This window comes from Pseudorasbora parva, chromosome 10, assembly GCF_024679245.1.
Source record: "Pseudorasbora parva isolate DD20220531a chromosome 10, ASM2467924v1, whole genome shotgun sequence".
NCBI lineage: Eukaryota > Metazoa > Chordata > Actinopteri > Cypriniformes > Gobionidae > Pseudorasbora > Pseudorasbora parva.
Genome location: NC_090181.1, coordinates 31,374,928 through 31,388,726, shown reverse-complemented (window position 1 = coordinate 31,388,726; position 13,799 = coordinate 31,374,928). Strand labels below are relative to the sequence as shown.

At 42.3% G+C, this 13,799-nt stretch overlaps 50 non-coding genes across 50 annotated transcripts; all 50 read left to right on the top strand.

Annotated features, from left to right (window-relative positions):
- Window positions 1–218: 218 nt before the first annotated feature.
- Window positions 219–301, top strand: trnal-uaa (transfer RNA leucine (anticodon UAA)). Its single transcript has one exon. It is a non-coding gene; the product is annotated as a tRNA-Leu (tRNA).
- Window positions 302–406: 105 nt separating this feature from the next.
- On the top strand, window positions 407–489 carry trnal-uaa (transfer RNA leucine (anticodon UAA)). The gene has a single exon. It is a non-coding gene; the product is annotated as a tRNA-Leu (tRNA).
- A 293-nt stretch (window positions 490–782) lies between these two features.
- Window positions 783–865, top strand: trnal-uaa (transfer RNA leucine (anticodon UAA)). The gene has a single exon. It is a non-coding gene; the product is annotated as a tRNA-Leu (tRNA).
- A 98-nt stretch (window positions 866–963) lies between these two features.
- On the top strand, window positions 964–1,046 carry trnal-uaa (transfer RNA leucine (anticodon UAA)). Its single transcript has one exon. It is a non-coding gene; the product is annotated as a tRNA-Leu (tRNA).
- A 481-nt stretch (window positions 1,047–1,527) lies between these two features.
- Window positions 1,528–1,610, top strand: trnal-uaa (transfer RNA leucine (anticodon UAA)). The gene has a single exon. It is a non-coding gene; the product is annotated as a tRNA-Leu (tRNA).
- Window positions 1,611–1,904: 294 nt separating this feature from the next.
- trnal-uaa (transfer RNA leucine (anticodon UAA)) lies at window positions 1,905–1,987 on the top strand. Its single transcript has one exon. It is a non-coding gene; the product is annotated as a tRNA-Leu (tRNA).
- Window positions 1,988–2,092: 105 nt separating this feature from the next.
- Window positions 2,093–2,175, top strand: trnal-uaa (transfer RNA leucine (anticodon UAA)). Its single transcript has one exon. It is a non-coding gene; the product is annotated as a tRNA-Leu (tRNA).
- A 105-nt stretch (window positions 2,176–2,280) lies between these two features.
- On the top strand, window positions 2,281–2,363 carry trnal-uaa (transfer RNA leucine (anticodon UAA)). Its single transcript has one exon. It is a non-coding gene; the product is annotated as a tRNA-Leu (tRNA).
- Window positions 2,364–2,468: 105 nt separating this feature from the next.
- trnal-uaa (transfer RNA leucine (anticodon UAA)) lies at window positions 2,469–2,551 on the top strand. The gene has a single exon. It is a non-coding gene; the product is annotated as a tRNA-Leu (tRNA).
- A 298-nt stretch (window positions 2,552–2,849) lies between these two features.
- trnal-uaa (transfer RNA leucine (anticodon UAA)) lies at window positions 2,850–2,932 on the top strand. The gene has a single exon. It is a non-coding gene; the product is annotated as a tRNA-Leu (tRNA).
- A 105-nt stretch (window positions 2,933–3,037) lies between these two features.
- Window positions 3,038–3,120, top strand: trnal-uaa (transfer RNA leucine (anticodon UAA)). Its single transcript has one exon. It is a non-coding gene; the product is annotated as a tRNA-Leu (tRNA).
- Window positions 3,121–3,601: 481 nt separating this feature from the next.
- Window positions 3,602–3,684, top strand: trnal-uaa (transfer RNA leucine (anticodon UAA)). The gene has a single exon. It is a non-coding gene; the product is annotated as a tRNA-Leu (tRNA).
- A 105-nt stretch (window positions 3,685–3,789) lies between these two features.
- trnal-uaa (transfer RNA leucine (anticodon UAA)) lies at window positions 3,790–3,872 on the top strand. The gene has a single exon. It is a non-coding gene; the product is annotated as a tRNA-Leu (tRNA).
- Window positions 3,873–4,170: 298 nt separating this feature from the next.
- Window positions 4,171–4,253, top strand: trnal-uaa (transfer RNA leucine (anticodon UAA)). The gene has a single exon. It is a non-coding gene; the product is annotated as a tRNA-Leu (tRNA).
- Window positions 4,254–4,358: 105 nt separating this feature from the next.
- trnal-uaa (transfer RNA leucine (anticodon UAA)) lies at window positions 4,359–4,441 on the top strand. The gene has a single exon. It is a non-coding gene; the product is annotated as a tRNA-Leu (tRNA).
- Window positions 4,442–4,734: 293 nt separating this feature from the next.
- On the top strand, window positions 4,735–4,817 carry trnal-uaa (transfer RNA leucine (anticodon UAA)). Its single transcript has one exon. It is a non-coding gene; the product is annotated as a tRNA-Leu (tRNA).
- Window positions 4,818–4,915: 98 nt separating this feature from the next.
- Window positions 4,916–4,998, top strand: trnal-uaa (transfer RNA leucine (anticodon UAA)). The gene has a single exon. It is a non-coding gene; the product is annotated as a tRNA-Leu (tRNA).
- A 105-nt stretch (window positions 4,999–5,103) lies between these two features.
- trnal-uaa (transfer RNA leucine (anticodon UAA)) lies at window positions 5,104–5,186 on the top strand. The gene has a single exon. It is a non-coding gene; the product is annotated as a tRNA-Leu (tRNA).
- Window positions 5,187–5,291: 105 nt separating this feature from the next.
- trnal-uaa (transfer RNA leucine (anticodon UAA)) lies at window positions 5,292–5,374 on the top strand. The gene has a single exon. It is a non-coding gene; the product is annotated as a tRNA-Leu (tRNA).
- A 105-nt stretch (window positions 5,375–5,479) lies between these two features.
- Window positions 5,480–5,562, top strand: trnal-uaa (transfer RNA leucine (anticodon UAA)). Its single transcript has one exon. It is a non-coding gene; the product is annotated as a tRNA-Leu (tRNA).
- A 105-nt stretch (window positions 5,563–5,667) lies between these two features.
- Window positions 5,668–5,750, top strand: trnal-uaa (transfer RNA leucine (anticodon UAA)). The gene has a single exon. It is a non-coding gene; the product is annotated as a tRNA-Leu (tRNA).
- A 105-nt stretch (window positions 5,751–5,855) lies between these two features.
- trnal-uaa (transfer RNA leucine (anticodon UAA)) lies at window positions 5,856–5,938 on the top strand. The gene has a single exon. It is a non-coding gene; the product is annotated as a tRNA-Leu (tRNA).
- Window positions 5,939–6,043: 105 nt separating this feature from the next.
- trnal-uaa (transfer RNA leucine (anticodon UAA)) lies at window positions 6,044–6,126 on the top strand. The gene has a single exon. It is a non-coding gene; the product is annotated as a tRNA-Leu (tRNA).
- A 105-nt stretch (window positions 6,127–6,231) lies between these two features.
- Window positions 6,232–6,314, top strand: trnal-uaa (transfer RNA leucine (anticodon UAA)). The gene has a single exon. It is a non-coding gene; the product is annotated as a tRNA-Leu (tRNA).
- Window positions 6,315–6,612: 298 nt separating this feature from the next.
- On the top strand, window positions 6,613–6,695 carry trnal-uaa (transfer RNA leucine (anticodon UAA)). The gene has a single exon. It is a non-coding gene; the product is annotated as a tRNA-Leu (tRNA).
- A 105-nt stretch (window positions 6,696–6,800) lies between these two features.
- trnal-uaa (transfer RNA leucine (anticodon UAA)) lies at window positions 6,801–6,883 on the top strand. The gene has a single exon. It is a non-coding gene; the product is annotated as a tRNA-Leu (tRNA).
- A 293-nt stretch (window positions 6,884–7,176) lies between these two features.
- On the top strand, window positions 7,177–7,259 carry trnal-uaa (transfer RNA leucine (anticodon UAA)). Its single transcript has one exon. It is a non-coding gene; the product is annotated as a tRNA-Leu (tRNA).
- A 105-nt stretch (window positions 7,260–7,364) lies between these two features.
- trnal-uaa (transfer RNA leucine (anticodon UAA)) lies at window positions 7,365–7,447 on the top strand. Its single transcript has one exon. It is a non-coding gene; the product is annotated as a tRNA-Leu (tRNA).
- Window positions 7,448–7,740: 293 nt separating this feature from the next.
- On the top strand, window positions 7,741–7,823 carry trnal-uaa (transfer RNA leucine (anticodon UAA)). Its single transcript has one exon. It is a non-coding gene; the product is annotated as a tRNA-Leu (tRNA).
- Window positions 7,824–7,921: 98 nt separating this feature from the next.
- On the top strand, window positions 7,922–8,004 carry trnal-uaa (transfer RNA leucine (anticodon UAA)). Its single transcript has one exon. It is a non-coding gene; the product is annotated as a tRNA-Leu (tRNA).
- A 105-nt stretch (window positions 8,005–8,109) lies between these two features.
- trnal-uaa (transfer RNA leucine (anticodon UAA)) lies at window positions 8,110–8,192 on the top strand. The gene has a single exon. It is a non-coding gene; the product is annotated as a tRNA-Leu (tRNA).
- A 104-nt stretch (window positions 8,193–8,296) lies between these two features.
- Window positions 8,297–8,379, top strand: trnal-uaa (transfer RNA leucine (anticodon UAA)). Its single transcript has one exon. It is a non-coding gene; the product is annotated as a tRNA-Leu (tRNA).
- A 105-nt stretch (window positions 8,380–8,484) lies between these two features.
- On the top strand, window positions 8,485–8,567 carry trnal-uaa (transfer RNA leucine (anticodon UAA)). The gene has a single exon. It is a non-coding gene; the product is annotated as a tRNA-Leu (tRNA).
- A 105-nt stretch (window positions 8,568–8,672) lies between these two features.
- trnal-uaa (transfer RNA leucine (anticodon UAA)) lies at window positions 8,673–8,755 on the top strand. The gene has a single exon. It is a non-coding gene; the product is annotated as a tRNA-Leu (tRNA).
- Window positions 8,756–9,053: 298 nt separating this feature from the next.
- On the top strand, window positions 9,054–9,136 carry trnal-uaa (transfer RNA leucine (anticodon UAA)). The gene has a single exon. It is a non-coding gene; the product is annotated as a tRNA-Leu (tRNA).
- A 105-nt stretch (window positions 9,137–9,241) lies between these two features.
- trnal-uaa (transfer RNA leucine (anticodon UAA)) lies at window positions 9,242–9,324 on the top strand. The gene has a single exon. It is a non-coding gene; the product is annotated as a tRNA-Leu (tRNA).
- Window positions 9,325–9,805: 481 nt separating this feature from the next.
- Window positions 9,806–9,888, top strand: trnal-uaa (transfer RNA leucine (anticodon UAA)). Its single transcript has one exon. It is a non-coding gene; the product is annotated as a tRNA-Leu (tRNA).
- Window positions 9,889–9,993: 105 nt separating this feature from the next.
- On the top strand, window positions 9,994–10,076 carry trnal-uaa (transfer RNA leucine (anticodon UAA)). Its single transcript has one exon. It is a non-coding gene; the product is annotated as a tRNA-Leu (tRNA).
- A 298-nt stretch (window positions 10,077–10,374) lies between these two features.
- On the top strand, window positions 10,375–10,457 carry trnal-uaa (transfer RNA leucine (anticodon UAA)). Its single transcript has one exon. It is a non-coding gene; the product is annotated as a tRNA-Leu (tRNA).
- A 105-nt stretch (window positions 10,458–10,562) lies between these two features.
- Window positions 10,563–10,645, top strand: trnal-uaa (transfer RNA leucine (anticodon UAA)). Its single transcript has one exon. It is a non-coding gene; the product is annotated as a tRNA-Leu (tRNA).
- A 293-nt stretch (window positions 10,646–10,938) lies between these two features.
- trnal-uaa (transfer RNA leucine (anticodon UAA)) lies at window positions 10,939–11,021 on the top strand. The gene has a single exon. It is a non-coding gene; the product is annotated as a tRNA-Leu (tRNA).
- Window positions 11,022–11,119: 98 nt separating this feature from the next.
- On the top strand, window positions 11,120–11,202 carry trnal-uaa (transfer RNA leucine (anticodon UAA)). The gene has a single exon. It is a non-coding gene; the product is annotated as a tRNA-Leu (tRNA).
- Window positions 11,203–11,307: 105 nt separating this feature from the next.
- trnal-uaa (transfer RNA leucine (anticodon UAA)) lies at window positions 11,308–11,390 on the top strand. The gene has a single exon. It is a non-coding gene; the product is annotated as a tRNA-Leu (tRNA).
- A 105-nt stretch (window positions 11,391–11,495) lies between these two features.
- Window positions 11,496–11,578, top strand: trnal-uaa (transfer RNA leucine (anticodon UAA)). The gene has a single exon. It is a non-coding gene; the product is annotated as a tRNA-Leu (tRNA).
- Window positions 11,579–11,872: 294 nt separating this feature from the next.
- Window positions 11,873–11,955, top strand: trnal-uaa (transfer RNA leucine (anticodon UAA)). The gene has a single exon. It is a non-coding gene; the product is annotated as a tRNA-Leu (tRNA).
- A 294-nt stretch (window positions 11,956–12,249) lies between these two features.
- On the top strand, window positions 12,250–12,332 carry trnal-uaa (transfer RNA leucine (anticodon UAA)). The gene has a single exon. It is a non-coding gene; the product is annotated as a tRNA-Leu (tRNA).
- Window positions 12,333–12,625: 293 nt separating this feature from the next.
- On the top strand, window positions 12,626–12,708 carry trnal-uaa (transfer RNA leucine (anticodon UAA)). The gene has a single exon. It is a non-coding gene; the product is annotated as a tRNA-Leu (tRNA).
- A 294-nt stretch (window positions 12,709–13,002) lies between these two features.
- trnal-uaa (transfer RNA leucine (anticodon UAA)) lies at window positions 13,003–13,085 on the top strand. Its single transcript has one exon. It is a non-coding gene; the product is annotated as a tRNA-Leu (tRNA).
- A 235-nt stretch (window positions 13,086–13,320) lies between these two features.
- Window positions 13,321–13,403, top strand: trnal-uaa (transfer RNA leucine (anticodon UAA)). Its single transcript has one exon. It is a non-coding gene; the product is annotated as a tRNA-Leu (tRNA).
- A 105-nt stretch (window positions 13,404–13,508) lies between these two features.
- On the top strand, window positions 13,509–13,591 carry trnal-uaa (transfer RNA leucine (anticodon UAA)). The gene has a single exon. It is a non-coding gene; the product is annotated as a tRNA-Leu (tRNA).
- Window positions 13,592–13,799: the final 208 nt, after the last annotated feature.

The following is a 13,799-nucleotide window of genomic DNA, read 5'->3' as shown; positions in this document are numbered from 1 at the left end:
TGTTACAATCACAAAAACCTCCTCACTTGACCAGAATGGCCGAGTGGTTAAGGCGTTGGACTTAAGATCCAATGGACGAATGTCCTCGTGGGTTCAGACCTCCCTCCTTGTAATTCAATTGTGGTTCTTAAGTACAAATTAAGCAATGGGAATTACATGAGCGAGCGGTAAGTTCAAAGGTGAATGCCTGTTACAATAACAATGCCCATACTCACTTGACCAGGATGGCTGAGTGGTTAAGGCGTTGGACTTAAGATCCAATGGACAAATGTCCTCGTGGGTTCAAACCCCACTCCTGGTAATTAAAGTGTGTTTTTTAAGCACAAATTAAGCAATGGGACTTACATTAGAGAGCGGCAAGTTAAAATTTGAATGCATGTTACAATATCAAAAGAGCCCTCACTTGACCAGGATGGCCGAGTGGTTAAGGCATTGGACTTAAGATCCAATGGACAAATGTCCTCGTGGGTTCAAACCCCACTCCTGGTAATTAAAGTGTGTTTTTTAAGCACTAATTAAGCAATGGGAATTCCGTTGGTGAGCGGAAAGTTCAAATGTGAATGTATGTTACAATCACAAAAACCTCCTCACTTGACCAGGATGGCGAGTGGTTAAGGCGTTGGACGTAAGATCCAATGGACGAATGTCCTCGTGGGTTCAGACCTCACTCCTTGTAATTCAAATGTGGTTTTTAAGTACAAATTAAGCAATGGGAATTACATTAGCGAGCGGTAAGTTCAAAGGTGAATGCCTGTTACAATAACAAAGACCATAGTCACTTGACCAGGATGGCCGAGTGGTTAAGGCGTTGGACTTAAGATCCAATGGACGAATGTCCTCGTGGGTTCAAACCCCTCTCCTGGTAATTAAAGTGTGTTTTTTAAGCAATAATTAAGCAATGGGAAATACATTAGAGAGCGGACATTTGAATGCATGTTACAATATCAAAAGGGCCCTCACTTGACCAGGATGGCCGAGTGGTTAAGGCGTTGGACTTAAGATCCAATGGACAAATGTCCTCGTGGGTTCAAACCCCACTCCTGGTAATTAAAGTGTGTTTTTTAAGCACTAATTAAGCAATGGGAATTCCGTTGGTGAGCGGAAAGTTCAAATGTGAATATATGTTACAATCACAAAAACCTCCTCACTTGACCAGGATGGCGAGTGGTTAAGGTGTTGGACTTAAGATCCAATGGACGAATGTCCTCGTGGGTTCAGACCTCACTCCTTGTAATTCAATTGTGGTTTTTAAGTACAAATTAAGCAATGGGAATTATATTAGCGAGCGGTAAGTTCAAAGGTGAATGCCTGTTACAATAACAAAGACCATAGTCACTTGACCAGAATGCCCGAGTGGTTAAGGCGTTGGACTTAAGATCCAATGGACGAATGTCCTCGTGGGTTCAAACCCCTCTCCTGGCAATTAAAGTGTGATTTTTAAGCACAAATTAAGCAATGGGACTTACATTAGAGAGCGACAAGTTCAAATTTGAATGCATTTTACAATATCAAAAGTGCCCTCAGTTGAACAGGATGGCCGAGTGGTTAAGGCGTTGGACTTAAGATCCAATGGCCTAATGTCCTCGTGGGTTCAAACCCCACTCCTGGTAATTAAAGTGTGTCTTTTAAGCACTAATTAAGCAATGGGAATTCTGTTGGTGAGCAGAAAGTTCAAATGTGAATGTATGTTACAATCACAAGAACGTCCTCACTTGACCAGGATGGCCAAGTGGTTAAGGCGTTGGACTTAAGATCCAATGGACGAATGTCCTCGTGGGTTCAGACCTCACTCCTTGTAATTCAATTGTGGTTTTTAAGTACAAATTAAGCAATGGGAATTACATTAGCGAGCGGTAAGTTCAAAGGTGAATGCCTGTTACAATAACAAAGACCATAGTCACTTGACCAGGATGGCCGAGTGGTTAAGGCGTTGGACTTAAGATCCAATGGACAAATGTCCTCGTGGGTTCAAACCCCACTCCTGGTAATTAAAGTGTGTTTTTTAAGCACAAATTAAGCAATGGGACTTACATTAGAGAGCGACAAGTTCAAATTTGAATGCATGTTACAATATCAAAAGTGCCCTTAGTTGACCAAGATGGCCGAGTGGTTAAGGCGTTGGACTTAAGATCCAATGGCCTAATGTCCTCGTGGGTTCAAACCCCACTCCTGGTAATTAAAGTGTGTCTTTTAAGCACTAATTAAGCAATGGGAATTCTGTTGGTGAGCGGAAAGTTCAAATGTGAATGTATGTTACAATCACAAGAACGTCCTCACTTGACCAGGATGGCCGAGTGGTTAAGGCGTTGGACTTAAGATTCAATGGACGAATGTCCTCGTGGGTTCAAACCCCTCTCCTGGCAATTAAAGTGTGATTTTTAAGCAATAATTAAGCAATGGGAATTACATTAGAGAGCGGAAAGTTCAAATATGAATGCCCGTTACAATATCAAAAGGGCCCTCACTTGACCAGGATGGCCGAGTGGTTAAGGCGTTGGACTTAAGATCCAATGGACAAATGTCCTCGTGGGTTCAAACCCCACTCCTGGTAATTAAAGTGTGTTTTTTAAGCACTAATTAAGCAATGGGAATTCCATTGGTGAGCGGAAAGTTCAAATGTGAATGTATGTATGTTACAATCACAAAAACCTCCTCACTTGACCAGGATGGCCGAGTGGTTAAGGCGTTGGACTTAAGATCCAATGGACGAATGTCCTCGTGGGTTCAGACCTCACTCCTTGTAATTCAATTGTGGTTCTTAAGTACAAATTAAGCAATGGGAATTACATGAGTGAGCGGTAAGTTCAAAGGTGAATGCCTGTTACAATAACAAAGTCCATACTCACTTGACCAGGATGGCCGAGTGGTTAAGGCGCTGGACTTAAGAACCAATGGACGAATGTCCTCGTGGGTTCAAACCCCACTCCTGGCAATTAAAGTGTGTTTTTTAAGCACAAATTAAGCAATGGGACTTACATTAGAGAGCGGCAAGTTCAAATTTGAATGCATGTTACAATATCAAAAGGGCCCTCACTTGACCAGGATGGCCGAGTGGTTAAGGCGTTGGACTTAAGATCCAATGGACGAATGTCCTCGTGGGTTCAAACCCCACTCCTGGTAATTAAAGTGTGACTTTTAAGCACTAATTAAGCAATGGGAATTCCGTTGGTGAGCGGAAAGTTCAAATGTGAATGTATGTTACAATCACAAAAACCTCCTCACTTGACCAGGATGGCGAGTGGTTAAGGCGTTGGACTTAAGATCAAATGGACGAATGTCCTCGTGGGTTCAGACCTCACTCCTTGTAATTCAATTGTGGTTTTTAAGTACAAATTAAGCGATGGGAATTACATTAGCGAGCGGTAAGTTCAAAGGTGAATGCCTGTTACAATAACAAAGACCATAGTCACTTGACCAGAATGCCCGAGTGGTTAAGGCGTTGGACTTAAGATCCAATGGACGAATGTCCTCGTGGGTTCAAACCCCTCTCCTGGCAATTAAAGTGTGATTTTTAAGCAATAATTAAGCAATGGGAATTACATTAGAGAGCGGAAAGTTCAAATATGAATGCCTGTTACAATATCAAAAGGGCCCTCACTTGACCAGGATGGCCGAGTGGTTAAGGCGTTGGACTTAAGATCCAATGGACAAATGTCCTCGTGGGTTCAAACCCCACTCCTGGTAATTAAAGAGTGTTTTTTAAGCACAAATTAAGCAATGGGACTTACATTAGAGAGCGGCAAGTTCAAATTTGAATGCATGTTACAATATCAAAAGTGCCCTCACTTGACCAGGATGGCCGACTGGTTAAGGCGTTGGACTTAAGATCCAATGGACGAATGTCCTCGTGGGTTCAAACCCCACTCCTGGTAATTAAAGTGTGTTTTTTAAGCACTAATTAAGCAATGGGAATTCCTTTGGTGAGCGGAAAGTTCAAATGTGAATGTATGTATGTTACAATCACAAAAACCTCCTCACTTGACCAGAATGGCCGAGTGGTTAAGGCGTTGGACTTAAGATCCAATGGACGAATGTCCTCGTGGGTTCAGACCTCCCTCCTTGTAATTCAATTGTGGTTCTTAAGTACAAATTAAGCAATGGGAATTACATGAGCGAGCGGTAAGTTCAAAGGTGAATGCCTGTTACAATAACAATGCCCATACTCACTTGACCAGGATGGCTGAGTGGTTAAGGCGTTGGACTTAAGATCCAATGGACAAATGTCCTCGTGGGTTCAAACCCCACTCCTGGTAATTAAAGTGTGTTTTTTAAGCACAAATTAAGCAATGGGACTTACATTAGAGAGCGGCAAGTTCAAATTTGAATGCATGTTACAATATCAAAAGAGCCCTCACTTGACCAGGATGGCCGAGTGGTTAAGGCATTGGACTTAAGATCCAATGGACGAATGTCCTCGTGGGTTCAAACCCCACTCCTGGTAATTAAAGTGTGTTTTTTAAGCACTAATTAAGCAATGGGAATTCCGTTGGTGAGCGGAAAGTTCAAATGTGAATGTATGTTACAATCACAAAAACCTCCTCACTTGACCAGGATGGCGAGTGGTTAAGGCGTTGGACGTAAGATCCAATGGACGAATGTCCTCGTGGGTTCAGACCTCACTCCTTGTAATTCAAATGTGGTTTTTAAGTACAAATTAAGCAATGGGAATTACATTAGCGAGCGGTAAGTTCAAAGGTGAATGCCTGTTACAATAACAAAGACCATAGTCACTTGACCAGGATGGCCGAGTGGTTAAGGCGTTGGACTTAAGATCCAATGGACGAATGTCCTCGTGGGTTCAAACCCCTCTCCTGGTAATTAAAGTGTGTTTTTTAAGCAATAATTAAGCAATGGGAAATACATTAGAGAGCGGACATTTGAATGCATGTTACAATATCAAAAGGGCCCTCGCTTGACCAGGATGGCCGAGTGGTTAAGGCGTTGGACTTAAGATCCAATGGACAAATGTCCTCGTGGGTTCAAACCCCACTCCTGGTAATTAAAGTGTGTTTTTTAAGCACAAATTAAGCAATGGGACTTACATTAGAGAGCGACAAGTTCAAATTTGAATGCATGTTACAATATCAAAAGTGCCCTCAGTTGACCAGGATGGCCGAGTGGTTAAGGCGTTGGACTTAAGATCCAATGGCCTAATGTCCTCGTGGGTTCAAACCCCACTCCTGGTAATTAAAGTGTGTTTTTTAAGCACAAATTAAGCAATGGGACTTACATTAGAGAGCGACAAGTTCAAATTTGAATGCATGTTACAATATCAAAAGTGCCCTTAGTTGACCAAGATGGCCGAGTGGTTAAGGCGTTGGACTTAAGATCCAATGGCCTAATGTCCTCGTGGGTTCAAACCCCACTCCTGGTAATTAAAGTGTGTCTTTTAAGCACTAATTAAGCAATGGGAATTCTGTTGGTGAGCGGAAAGTTCAAATGTGAATGTATGTTACAATCACAAGAACGTCCTCACTTGACCAGGATGGCCGAGTGGTTAAGGCGTTGGACTTAAGATTCAATGGACGAATGTCCTCGTGGGTTCAAACCCCTCTCCTGGCAATTAAAGTGTGATTTTTAAGCAATAATTAAGCAATGGGAATTACATTAGAGAGCGGAAAGTTCAAATATGAATGCCCGTTACAATATCAAAAGGGCCCTCACTTGACCAGGATGGCCGAGTGGTTAAGGCGTTGGACTTAAGATCCAATGGACAAATGTCCTCGTGGGTTCAAACCCCACTCCTGGTAATTAAAGTGTGTTTTTTAAGCACAAATTAAGCAATGGGACTTACATTAGAGAGCGACAAGTTCAAATTTGAATGCATGTTACAATATCAAAAGTGCCCTTAGTTGACCAAGATGGCCGAGTGGTTAAGGCGTTGGACTTAAGATCCAATGGCCTAATGTCCTCGTGGGTTCAAACCCCACTCCTGGTAATTAAAGTGTGTCTTTTAAGCATTAATTAAGCAATGGGAATTCTGTTGGTGAGCGGAAAGTTCAAATGTGAATGTATGTTACAATCACAAGAACGTCCTCACTTGACCAGGATGGCCGAGTGGTTAAGGCGTTGGACTTAAGATTCAATGGACGAATGTCCTCGTGGGTTTAAACCCCTCTCCTGGCAATTAAAGTGTGATTTTTAAGCAATAATTAAGCAATGGGAATTACATTAGAGAGCGGAAAGTTCAAATATGAATGCCCGTTACAATATCAAAAGGGCCCTCACTTGACCAGGATGGCCGAGTGGTTAAGGCGTTGGACTTAAGTTCCAATGGACAAATGTCCTCGTGGGTTCAAACCCCACTCCTGGTAATTAAAGTGTGTTTTTTAAGCACTAATTAAGCAATGGGAATTCCATTGGTGAGCGGAAAGTTCAAATGTGAATGTATGTATGTTACAATCACAAAAACCTCCTCACTTGACCAGGATGGCCGAGTGGTTAAGGCGTTGGACTTAAGATCCAATGGACGAATGTCCTCGTGGGTTCAGACCTCACTCCTTGTAATTCAATTGTGGTTCTTAAGTACAAATTAAGCAATGGGAATTACATGAGTGAGCGGTAAGTTCAAAGGTGAATGCCTGTTACAATAACAAAGTCCATACTCACTTGACCAGGATGGCCGAGTGGTTAAGGCGCTGGACTTAAGAACCAATGGACGAATGTCCTCGTGGGTTCAAACCCCACTCCTGGCAATTAAAGTGTGTTTTTTAAGCACAAATTAAGCAATGGGACTTACATTAGAGAGCGGCAAGTTAAAATTTGAATGCATGTTACAATATCAAAAGGGCCCTCACTTGACCAGGATGGCCGAGTGGTTAAGGCGTTGGACTTAAGATCCAATGGACGAATGTCCTCGTGGGTTCAAACCCCACTCCTGGTAATTAAAGTGTGACTTTTAAGCACTAATTAAGCAATGGGAATTCCGTTGGTGAGCGGAAAGTTCAAATGTGAATGTATGTTACAATCACAAAAACCTCCTCACTTGACCAGGATGGCGAGTGGTTAAGGCGTTGGACTTAAGATCAAATGGACGAATGTCCTCGTGGGTTCAGACCTCACTCCTTGTAATTCAATTGTGGTTTTTAAGTACAAATTAAGCGATGGGAATTACTTTAGCGAGCGGTAAGTTCAAAGGTGAATGCCTGTTACAATAACAAAGACCATAGTCACTTGACCAGAATGCCCGAGTGGTTAAGGCGTTGGACTTAAGATCCAATGGACAAATGTCCTCGTGGGTTCAAACCCCACTCCTGGTAATTAAAGTGTGTTTTTTAAGCACAAATTAAGCAATGGGACTTACATTAGAGAGCGGCAAGTTCAAATTTGAATGCATGTTACAATATCAAAAGAGCCCTCACTTGACCAGGATGGCCGAGTGGTTAAGGCATTGGACTTAAGATCCAATGGACGAATGTCCTCGTGGGTTCAAACCCCACTCCTGGTAATTAAAGTGTGTTTTTTAAGCACTAATTAAGCAATGGGAATTCCGTTGGTGAGCGGAAAGTTCAAATGTGAATGTATGTTACAATCACAAAAACCTCCTCACTTGACCAGGATGGCGAGTGGTTAAGGCGTTGGACGTAAGATCCATTGGACGAATGTCCTCGTGGGTTCAGACCTCACTCCTTGTAATTCAAATGTGGTTTTTAAGTACAAATTAAGCAATTAGAATTACATTAGCGAGCGGTAAGTTCAAAGGTGAATGCCTGTTACAATAACAAAGACCATAGTCACTTGACCAGGATGGCCGAGTGGTTAAGGCGTTGGACTTAAGATCCAATGGACGAATGTCCTCGTGGGTTCAAACCCCTCTCCTGGTAATTAAAGTGTGTTTTTTAAGCAATAATTAAGCAATGGGAAATACATTAGAGAGCGGACATTTGAATGCATGTTACAATATCAAAAGGGCCCTCACTTGACCAGGATGGCCGAGTGGTTAAGGCGTTGGACTTAAGATCCAATGGACAAATGTCCTCGTGGGTTCAAACCCCACTCCTGGTAATTAAAGTGTGTTTTTTAAGCACAAATTAAGCAATGGGACTTACATTAGAGAGCGACAAGTTCAAATTTGAATGCATGTTACAATATCAAAAGTGCCCTCAGTTGACCAGGATGGCCGAGTGGTTAAGGCGTTGGACTTAAGATCCAATGGCCTAATGTCCTCGTGGGTTCAAACCCCACTCCTGGTAATTAAAGTGTGTTTTTAAGCACAAATTAAGCAATGGGACTTACATTAGAGAGCGACAAGTTCAAATTTGAATGCATGTTACAATATCAAAAGTGCCCTTAGTTGACCAAGATGGCCGAGTGGTTAAGGCGTTGGACTTAAGATCCAATGGCCTAATGTCCTCGTGGGTTCAAACCCCACTCCTGGTAATTAAAGTGTGTCTTTTAAGCACTAATTAAGCAATGGGAATTCTGTTGGTGAGCGGAAAGTTCAAATGTGAATGTATGTTACAATCACAAGAACGTCCTCACTTGACCAGGATGGCCGAGTGGTTAAGGCGTTGGACTTAAGATTCAATGGACGAATGTCCTCGTGGGTTCAAACCCCTCTCCTGGCAATTAAAGTGTGATTTTTAAGCAATAATTAAGCAATGGGAATTACATTAGAGAGCGGAAAGTTCAAATATGAATGCCCGTTACAATATCAAAAGGGCCCTCACTTGACCAGGATGGCCGAGTGGTTAAGGCGTTGGACTTAAGATCCAATGGACAAATGTCCTCGTGGGTTCAAACCCCACTCCTGGTAATTAAAGTGTGTTTTTTAAGCACTAATTAAGCAATGGGAATTCCATTGGTTAGCGGAAAGTTCAAATGTGAATGTATGTATGTTACAATCACAAAAACCTCCTCACTTGACCAGGATGGCCGAGTGGTTAAGGCGTTGGACTTAAGATCCAATGGACGAATGTCCTCGTGGGTTCAGACCTCACTCCTTGTAATTCAATTGTGGTTCTTAAGTACAAATTAAGCAATGGGAATTACATGAGTGAGCGGTAAGTTCAAAGGTGAATGCCTGTTACAATAACAAAGTCCATACTCACTTGACCAGGATGGCCGAGTGGTTAAGGCGCTGGACTTAAGAACCAATGGACGAATGTCCTCGTGGGTTCAAACCCCACTCCTGGCAATTAAAGTGTGTTTTTTAAGCACAAATTAAGCAATGGGACTTACATTAGAGAGCGGCAAGTTCAAATTTGAATGCATGTTACAATATCAAAAGGGCCCTCACTTGACCAGGATGGCCGAGTGGTTAAGGCGTTGGACTTAAGATCCAATGGACGAATGTCCTCGTGGGTTCAAACCCCACTCCTGGTAATTAAAGTGTGACTTTTAAGCACTAATTAAGCAATGGGAATTCCGTTGGTGAGCGGAAAGTTCAAATGTGAATGTATGTTACAATCACAAAAACCTCCTCACTTGACCAGGATGGCGAGTGGTTAAGGCGTTGGACTTAAGATCAAATGGACGAATGTCCTCGTGGGTTCAGACCTCACTCCTTGTAATTCAATTGTGGTTTTTAAGTACAAATTAAGCGATGGGAATTACATTAGCGAGCGGTAAGTTCAAAGGTGAATGCCTGTTACAATAACAAAGACCATAGTCACTTGACCAGAATGCCCGAGTGGTTAAGGCGTTGGACTTAAGATCCAATGGACGAATGTCCTCGTGGGTTCAAACCCCTCTCCTGGCAATTAAAGTGTGATTTTTAAGCAATAATTAAGCAATGGGAATTACATTAGAGAGCGGAAAGTTCAAATATGAATGCCTGTTACAATATCAAAAGGGCCCTCACTTGACCAGGATGGCCGAGTGGTTAAGGCGTTGGACTTAAGATTCAATGGACAAATGTCCTCGTGGGTTCAAACCCCACTCCTGGTAATTAAAGAGTGTTTTTTAAGCACAAATTAAGCAATGGGACTTACATTAGAGAGCGGCAAGTTCAAATTTGAATGCATGTTACAATATCAAAAGTGCCCTCACTTGACCAGGATGGCCGACTGGTTAAGGCGTTGGACTTAAGATCCAATGGACGAATGTCCTCGTGGGTTCAAACCCCACTCCTGGTAATTAAAGTGTGTTTTTTAAGCACTAATTAAGCAATGGGAATTCCTTTGGTGAGCGGAAAGTTCAAATGTGAATGTATGTATGTTACAATCACAAAAACCTCCTCACTTGACCAGAATGGCCGAGTGGTTAAGGCGTTGGACTTAAGATCCAATGGACGAATGTCCTCGTGGGTTCAGACCTCCCTCCTTGTAATTCAATTGTGGTTCTTAAGTACAAATTAAGCAATGGGAATTACATGAGCGAGCGGTAAGTTCAAAGGTGAATGCCTGTTACAATAACAATGCCCATACTCACTTGACCAGGATGGCTGAGTGGTTAAGGCGTTGGACTTAAGATCCAATGGACAAATGTCCTCGTGGGTTCAAACCCCACTCCTGGTAATTAAAGTGTGTTTTTTAAGCACAAATTAAGCAATGGGACTTACATTAGAGAGCGGCAAGTTCAAATTTGAATGCATGTTACAATATCAAAAGAGCCCTCACTTGACCAGGATGGCCGAGTGGTTAAGGCATTGGACTTAAGATCCAATGGACGAATGTCCTCGTGGGTTCAAACCCCACTCCTGGTAATTAAAGTGTGTTTTTTAAGCACTAATTAAGCAATGGGAATTCCGTTGGTGAGCGGAAAGTTCAAATGTGAATGTATGTTACAATCACAAAAACCTCCTCACTTGACCAGGATGGCGAGTGGTTAAGGCGTTGGACGTAAGATCCAATGGACGAATGTCCTCGTGGGTTCAGACCTCACTCCTTGTAATTCAAATGTGGTTTTTAAGTACAAATTAAGCAATGGGAATTACATTAGCGAGCGGTAAGTTCAAAGGTGAATGCCTGTTACAATAACAAAGACCATAGTCACTTGACCAGGATGGCCGAGTGGTTAAGGCGTTGGACTTAAGATCCAATGGACGAATGTCCTCGTGGGTTCAAACCCCTCTCCTGGTAATTAAAGTGTGTTTTTTAAGCAATAATTAAGCAATGGGAAATACATTAGAGAGCGGACATTTGAATGCATGTTACAATATCAAAAGGGCCCTCACTTGACCAGGATGGCCGAGTGGTTAAGGCGTTGGACTTAAGATCCAATGAACAAATGTCCTCGTGGGTTCAAACCCCACTCCTGGTAATTAAAGTGTGTTTTTTAAGCACAAATTAAGCAATGGGACTTACATTAGAGAGCGACAAGTTCAAATTTGAATGCATGTTACAATATCAAAAGTGCCCTCAGTTGACCAGGATGGCCGAGTGGTTAAGGCGTTGGACTTAAGATCCAATGGCCTAATGTCCTCGTGGGTTCAAACCCCACTCCTGGTAATTAAAGTGTGTTTTTTAAGCACAAATTAAGCAATGGGACTTACATTAGAGAGCGACAAGTTCAAATTTGAATGCATGTTACAATATCAAAAGTGCCCTTAGTTGACCAAGATGGCCGAGTGGTTAAGGCGTTGGACTTAAGATCCAATGGCCTAATGTCCTCGTGGGTTCAAACCCCACTCCTGGTAATTAAAGTGTGTCTTTTAAGCACTAATTAAGCAATGGGAATTCTGTTGGTGAGCGGAAAGTTCAAATGTGAATGTATGTTACAATCACAAGAACGTCCTCACTTGACCAGGATGGCCGAGTGGTTAAGGCGTTGGACTTAAGATTCAATGGACGAATGTCCTCGTGGGTTCAGACCTCACTCCTTGTAATTCAATTGTGGTTTTTAAGTACAAATTAAGCAATGGGAATTACATGAGCGAGCGGTAAGTTCAAAGGTGAATGCCTGTTACAATAACAAAGACCATAGTCACTTGACCAGGATGGCCGAGTGGTTAAGGCGTTGGACTTAAGATCCAATGGACAAATGTCCTCGTGGGTTCAAACCCCACTCCTGGTAATAAAAGTGTGATTTTTAAGCACATATTAAGGAATGGGAATAAACTTAGCGAGCGGAAAGATCAAATGTGAATGCATGTTATAATAACAAAGACTCCTTCACTTGACCAGGATGGCTGAGTGGTTAAGGCGTTGGACTTAAGATCCAATGGACAAATGTCCTCGTGGGTTCAGACCTCACTCCTTGTAATTCAATTGTGGTTTTTAAGTACAAATTAAGCAATGGGAATTACATTAGCGAGCGGTAAGTTCAAAGGTGAATGCCTGTTACAATAACAAAGTTCATAGTCACTTGACCAGGATGGCCGAGTGGTTAAGGCGTTGGACTTAAGATCCAATGGACAAATGTCCTCGTGGGCTCAAACCCCACTCCTGGTAATTAAAGTGTGTTTTTTAAGCACAAATTAAGCAATGGGACTTACATTAGAGAGCGGAAAGTTCAAATTTGAATGCATGTTACAATATCAAAAGTGCCCTCACTTGACCAGGATGGACGAGTGGTTAAGGCGTTGGACTTAAGATCCAATGGACGAATGTCCTCGTGAGTTCAAACCCCTCTCCTGGCAATTAAAGTGTGATTTTTAAGCAATAATTAAGCAAAGGGAATTACATTAGAGAGCGGAAAGTTCAAATATGAATGCCTGTTACAATATCAAAAGGGCCCTCACTTGACCAGGATGGCAGAGTGGTTAAGGCGTTGGACTTAAGATCCAATGGACAAATGTCCTCGTGGGTTCAAACCCCACTCCTGGTAATTAAAGTGTGTCTTTTAAGCACTAATTAAGCAATGGGAATTCTGTTGGTGAGCGGAAAGTTCAAATGTGAATGTATGTTACAATCACAAGAACGTCCTCACTTGACCAGGATGGCCGAGTGGTTAAGGCGTTGGACTTAAGATCCAATGGACGAATGTCCTCGTGGGTTCAGACCTCACTCCTTGTAATTCAATTGTGGTTTTTAAGTACAAATTAAGCAATGGGAATTACATGAGCGAGCGGTAAGTTCAAAGGTGAATGCCTGTTACAATAACAAAAACCATAGTCACTTGACCAGGATGGCCGAGTGGTTAAGGCGTTGGACTTAAGATCCAATGGACAAATGTCCTCGTGGGTTCAAACCCCACTCCTGGTAATAAAAGTGTGATTTTTAAGCACATATTAAGGAATGGGAATAAAGTTAGCGAGCGGAAAGATCAAATGTGAATGCATGTTAAGATCCAATGGACGAATGTCCTCGTGGGTTCAGACCTCACTCCTTGTAATTCAAATGTGGTTTTTAAGTACAAATTAAGCAATGGGAATTACATTAGCGAGCGGTAAGTTCAAAGGTGAATGCCTGTTACAATAACAAAGACCATAGTCACTTGACCAGGATGGCCGAGTGGTTAAGGCGTTGGACTTAAGATCCAATGGACGAATGTCCTCGTGAGTTCAAACCCCTCTCCTGGCAATTAAAGTGTGATTTTTAAGCAATAATTAAGCAATGGGAATTACATCAGAGAGCGGAAAGTTCAAATATGAATGCCCGTTACAATATCAAAAGGGCCCTCACTTGACCAGGATGGCCGAGTGGTTAAGGCGTTGGACTTAAGATACAATGGACAAATGTCCTCGTGGGTTCAAACCCCACTCCTGGTAATTAAAGTGTGTTTTTTAAGCACTAATTAAGCAATGGGATTTCCGTTGGTGAGCGGAAAGTTCAAATGTGAATGTATGTTACAATCACAAAAACCTCCTCACTTGACCAGGATGGCGAGTGGTTAAGGTGTTGGACTTAAGATCCAATGGACGAATGTCCTCGTGGGTTCAGACCTCACTCCTTGTAATTCAATTGTGGTTTTTAAGT